This window comes from Lipophrys pholis (assembly GCF_963383615.2).
Source record: "Lipophrys pholis genome assembly, chromosome: 8".
NCBI lineage: Eukaryota > Metazoa > Chordata > Actinopteri > Blenniiformes > Blenniidae > Lipophrys > Lipophrys pholis.
Window position 1 is genome coordinate 11468542 of NC_137630.1, and position 6944 is coordinate 11475485.

A 6944-nucleotide genomic window follows, 5' to 3' on the forward strand; every position below is an offset into this window, starting at 1 on the left:
AAAATATGAAGGTTCTATTACAACAAATAAAAGTTGTTAAGGTGCATTTTGATCTCAAATAACATAAAAAATGTGTATATATATTAGGCCTTCTATTTTCGCTCTTTTGTAAGATGTGATGGTTTTCTGTGCCCTCTTCTTACTTTGAGTTAATGTTGTATTGTGGGTTCACATCTTTCTGTAATGCACTCCTGGAGATGTGGCCTGTTTTCATGTATGGTATCATCTCTCACAGCTGCTTGTGTGGGACACTATTTGGCAGCTGTCTGCAGCAGAGGCCGCGTCCTCTCCTCACCGGGAGTCTGTGCCTCTTTATCTTTCTCCGGTCCAATGTTGTGTCTCTGTGCGTCTGTCTCTGGCTTCTGACTGGACGCTCCTCTGAAGACGCCAGCTTTTTGAAGCTCGCGCCGTACAGTCTTGACCGAGATGCTGTGAGAGAGGTGTCTGTTCAGCTCTGAGGTGATTTTTGAGGCCGTGTACTCGGGGTGCTCGTCCACCATCCCGAGGAGTGTCTGCCGGTCGTTTTCAGTGAGCTTTGACTTGCGCCCGCTGTTCTTCTTTGCTGATGCAGTCCGCCCGTGTTTCACGTACACAGTCATAACCCTGGAGACTGTTCCTCTTGCCACATTAAACAGCTGGGCAGTCTTTGTGACAGATGCCCCCGACAGACGAGCGGCAACTATCTGGCATCTTTCGAACTCTGTTAGATCGCTCATATTAGGAGTTTCTATTGAATGATGGATGATTTGGGTCCAACGGGCAGCTCATGGGGAAGCAGCAGTCTCTGTCTGTACTACTTGCTTACATTTTCTATGATTTCAATGAAGTGGATTCATCCAATCTGGGGGAAAAAGAAAAGAAACGCATCATTCATTTGTGGGCTAATGTATGATCTAGTATTAGCTTCTTACATATCATATAAAATGGGAGCTACATAAACCAAGCAGACTAAACCACAGTGTGTATAATGAGACTGCAGAAGGTAAAACAGGTTAAAAGCGAACAGCTCGGTAGTTTGTTGACATGCATGATATTGAAGACATGACACTGATAAAAGAGGCAAACCACATCGGACGATCGCGTTCATATCAAAATACTGCGCTACAAATGCAACACACAGGAGAGTGCAGTAACACCAGAGTCATGTACTTACAGGGTGAAATGTGTCAATTCTAGCCGCGAGTTCACATCCGAGATGAGGACAAGCACAACTTCCGGTTTCCGGTATAGCTTTTTTTTCATTTATAAAAAGGAGATATCATAACTTCCGGTTTTAGTTCGAGCGTATTTCGTCTTTTTATTCATAAAACGAGAGACTAAATTACTATGAAAATATTAATACAGTTAGGACAAAGGTTCACGAGATCGTCGGAGAATTTATATAATTGATGGGTCTAAGAACAACACATTAACAAGAACTGCTTGGATTAGAAATACAGCAAAGGGCAGTCAAGCCAAAAAGTAAATAAATAAATAAAAAAACAACAAAGAATAAAATAATGTATAAAAGAGTAAATGGATAGAAACTTTTGTCAAAGTTTTATTAACATTTTTAAAGGCGTATGAGATAATACAATAAAGCTTAAATCAATTACTAGTGTAATAATACATTTAAATAAATAGATAGACAAATTATAGTAAGACTTCCCATGTGATTTCCCCAGTGTCTGCTGGCATCCAACCTGATTTCTACAGGCAGTTTTCCTAAATGGCAGGAGTTTTCAGAAAAAGTGAGAAAAGAAAACATGTTCCTTTATCACTTTTAATGTTGGATGAATTCCAGGCCAGTGAAACCAGTGAAGAGGTGCCAGTTCGTCAGGTCAGGAAATGGCTGAAAAGCAGAGGGTGGAAGGAGCTTATGCAAAACTTTGTGAGGACATGGAGGTGAGTGACGCTGAAACAGGAAACTAGAACCAGTGACTGAAAAACTCTACCTACAGTGAACAATGTTTATAGGAATGTTTCCTCTAAGTGAGTGATAACAAAAGTAAAAAGACATGATGTTTTCCATATTACGTGGATGAGATCATAATGGACCAGTTAATTACAACAAGCCACCAATAACGTTATAATGTGTACTTTTTGTTTGGTTGATTTCACAATAACACTACCAATGTTGCTATATATGGAGAACTAAATGTGCCAAAATAAAATCACTGAATACACCATTAAATAATTGGAGCTGTAACAATCTGACATTGTATGGGTATTTAGCTGGGGTACAGTCTTCGTCTCAGCATGACCTTTTACCCAGAATTACATCGTGGCGAGGCTGTGAGTGCAGGGTGTAACCCCGAGAAAGAGACGACTCTTGACCTGGAAAACAGGGTTGAGACTGATGTGTTGGCCGATGTGAGGGTGGCTGATGTAGCCTTCTTTGCAGAATACCCATTTTTGCCTTGTTGATTTTATTTTCCACCAGGAAACATACTTTCTGATCTTTAATTTTTTCCCAGCTCCTCAGCCCAGTATCGAGCCGTGATGAACTCTTCCGAATCCACTTTGTCATCCTCCATTGACTTCACTGAAGTCATGATTTTTAGATGTTGTTTACTGTCTGTGCTATCAGAACGTTTCCTTTTATGTTTATAACTGGGCTTATGGAGAGGCTTTCTGGCAGTGAATAGGTGAGTCGATGTCGACATTCCAGCTTCTGAGGCTGTTTCATTGGCCTCCGAGTCTGTGTCAAAGTTGTCATGCTGTGTTTCTTCTGGCTGGTCTTTCATGTCTTTAGTTGATTCCATTACATCTTAAAGTAAATAGAAACAGCATTTAAAAAAATTACATTCTTCTTTTTCCAGATGCCATCAACTGTAGAAGACTGGCTGGAAATCGCTGAAGGCTTTGAGAACAGATGGAATCTTCCACACTGCTGTGGTGCCATTAGCGGAAAGCATATTGTAATCAAGGTACCAGACAACAGCGGCTCCAAGTACCAATACTACAAGGGCGGTTTCAGCATTGTTTTGCTTTCTCTGGTTGATTCTAATTACAAATTTGTCTTCGTAAAAGTCTTTGCTCACTCAGCTTTAAGAGTGGGGCCTGATGAAGGTATTGTGAAGTGCCAAAAGCAGACATTCTGGACAGAACCGATCTGGAATTTCCCTACTTTCTTGTAGCAGTTAACACCTTTTCCACGATCACTAAGAGAGGAAATGACAAAGGAACAAGCCATTCACAAGTATAGGTTGTGCAGAGCCCATAGAATAGTTTAAAATGTATTTGGTGTTTTAGCCAGTTGGTTCAGGCTCTTCTTCACACAGATAAATATCAATCCAGACGTTGTGGAAGTGCTGTGCCCGGCTGCCTGTGTTTTACACATGTTGCAAACGCAGAAGTCAGAGGTACATGTACCGGGGCCTGGCAGACGGTGAAAATGGCGACAGGTCTGTCGCACCAGGGGAATAGAGAAATGGTCAGTGCCTCATGTTTGATTTGGAATCCACTAAAATTCAGGCAAAAGGATCAAAGTATTGTGGGATGCTTGCGCTACATAGCTGAACTCCCCTGTTGGTGCCGTCTCCTGGCACGATTCAATGATATGAATCACAGCGTATCATACAAGCAGTTGGAAAACCCAGATTTAAGAATCACCTTTAGTTGTAGATTATTGATGCGTCTCAAAATAAGGTTTTCCACCCGGACAACCAGGGATGCAATGTGAACTGAGATATGGGATCAGAATTTGTAACTGAGACACATAATTTGCTAGAATAAATCACATCAAAGTAAAAGATTTAAGCTCACCACGTTGGACTTGGATTCACTTTTGTTCACATAATGACCAGTCTATGCCATATGTGCCAAGATCCACTCTGATTTGGCACTTTTTTTGCGACTGCCCCCGCTGCCACGTTGCCCAGGCTCTTTTGCTTTGCTGTACTGTCACCGTAAAAAGTCCATCCGTTTCTTAATGAGCTCAACTGCACAAGAAGAACAAAATGTATTTTGCTAGACAATATTTAGTCATTTTGTGTGTTTGTATCCAGAGCTCTCATTAGTCACCACCTGATCAAATACCTGAACAACTGTAGCATTTATTGGGATGAAACATGGAACAACCAGGTGTGACATCACAACCTTTTGACAAACACCTACTTTGAACTGAAGTAGCTCACCATACAGCATTACACATAAACAATGCTCGCCTGACTTGTTCAGGGCCTTCACTCATTTCTTTCAGTGATTTATCCTGAAGGACGACATTTTGTTTATGCCACTCATGACCCGGTAGAGGCAGGGATAGTTTTGCCAAAGCTTTATTATCCTCTTTTCTCCATTCTTCTTCTCTCTCGAAATTGACAATTTCTACAGCAATAATATGACTTTGTGCATTGCTCCTATTGGTCATTGAGCAATGAATCTCGAGTTGTCCTGGACCACAGCAGTCAGGATCAATACATTTTAGTCCGGGGGACCAGCCCGAACAAGTAAATATCTACATTTTTTGATAAAGCCACCTGATCCGGTATGGAACCAAAAACTCCTTTCGGCTCTGTTCGCGGCCTGGGAAATGTGAGAAAACGGAGGTCCTGTAATGACGCATGTTTACCATGAGAGGGCAGCACAGCGCTGAGACAACTTCCAGTCTCCCTCATCCCGATATCAGAAGATGCAGAAGACTTAAATTGGAATAGAGTGTTTGAAGGTTTTGTCTGTTACTTTATGGTAGTAAAATACAAATGTGCAGAAAACGTTTATTGGCTTGTTTCTTTTTTTCCTTGACTGTCACGCGTTACTTCGGTCTTTCAGCCACTAAGGACAGCAGAGACGGATTAAAGTATTTATATCTGAAGTTTGTGGACTATTGATAAACTAACACAGATAATACACTTTTTCTTATTTTCATAAGAACCTTTATGACCCCCGTCAGGTTAAGAGAAAAAAAAAAGCTTTGGGAAAGACTAATGAATAGAAACATCTTTGAAGCACCTTGTAACCACACTGGTGTCCATCTGCTGTCGCTCCTCTGTGCTGGTCATGACCTCAGACGGAAGGTCAAAGGTCAAAAGTTCAGTCAAAACAGCTGACGTTCTGATGGCTGACTCAGGCAGTGGAGTCAAATTACAGCCACAGACGGAGCAAGTGGAGGTTTGCATAGATGCATTTTATTCTGATCCTAATGTGAATTAAAGTGGATGCAACACTTGGTGAGGGGAAATTGCAGCTGGATGAATCACTACAATGTCGCTCACTCCTATATCACCTCTTCCTCTGCCTCATATGAACAACTTCCACTCTTCAGACACATGAAAATAAAAAATATGCCCAGCTGTAACATGCAATGGAGCCGGTTCTTTTCTTTTACTCGGAACTGTCTTCAATTTGAGCGCTCTAGTTTACAGAAGACAGTTGCACACACTATTGCTATTTGGGTTATCATGGTTTGAGTTGGGAGTCAAAATATGTTGCAGATCTGTTTGTGTATTTATTGCATACTTGGGGTTTTTCAGCTTTCAGTTTATTGAAGTTAACAGCTATGAATTCATCTACGTCATTTTGTTCTGGTTTGGGTTTGTACTTAATCATTGTTTGCATGGTTAAGCCTCATTTTTTAAAAAGACAGTGTTATGTATTTTCTTTTACCTCTAAAGTTTATTGTAATAACTCAGTTTTTTCTTTTTATCTCATGAATAATGTGGGGAAAAAGTTAGTTGCAAAAAGTATAAAACTGAGTATCAAAACTGATGTGCGTGTCAAAAAAACACTAAAGTGCAAATTCCATGCTTTAAACAAAAAAAAGTTAGCCCAGGTTCTGAAATGTGCTCAAGTTAAAAGTAGAAACGAATGAGCTGGCCCACTACTGGCTGAGTAAGTTTTTGAAAAAATAGCCGACTGAGCAACTTAACACTTTATATAAAGCGCAATGAATTTAATAAAAAAATGTAAAGGATTTTATGTTTGAAACAAAATTATAGTTTCTACATCCAACCTTTATTGATGTAACATCTTATCCTCCGCTGGGGTCTTTATGCTGATGATATGATGCATGATAGTTAATGTAAAGTCATCATCATCCATCTTCATCCTCAGCCCACAGCACTGTGAGGGCCAGCCTAAATCTCTCTTGACACGCTGAGGCTGATCTTTACTTTAACGTTGCTGCAGTTACAGGACTTGAGCTAGTTGGACATAAAGTGCTGCTGCAAACACGTAATCATGCACTAGGTGAATCTCCCATGAAGACGTTGCAGTTTTTGGCAGTCACGCTGAACTCTTCGGAATGCTTGTCCTTGAAAGAAACAATATATGATGTAATGACAACGAGAAAAAGCCCAAACAAAACATTTACATGCACGTGGCTCTTAGAGAAGTCAGCTCATGTTTATCTGAGGCCATAACTACTGTGGATGGGGGTCAGTGTTACTGTCACCTTCCGATCATCACTGAGGTGCTCCTCCTGTAAACAGGAGTCAAGTGAAATGGTAACCACCAGGATAACAGCCATGATTGATACTGTCGCTCACAGCAGTTGTACAACCAAAGTATTACGCGCTTGTTACAAAATTCTATTCGAACTCAAAAACATTTGCACAGTTGTGCACTTCCTGTTACCCGACTCAAATTATCCTCAAATTAATCACATATCCAAAAGCAGCTTTCAAACAGCCTGGACTTCATTCCAGAGCGTTTGTTCTTATTATCACAGACAGTTAGACTAACATTTTACTAAGCAGTAAAATGACGGTAATCTTAAATTGGCAGCCTCGCTGCTCCGAGTGGCTTCGGACTGACTTCATTTTAATTGATGAGACACGCAGCTGCAGCAGTATTTTTCTCTTTTTTTCTTAACATGAAGGAGGGCGAGCAGCAGAGACGGAGATAAACGAAGCCAACTGATGACAAAGAGACAGAAGAAATGAAAAGAATGAAAAATGCAACAATAAAAAGAAAGTCCTTAGTGCCTGTTTGTGTTGATGTGTTTCTCAGATGAACACGCTCAC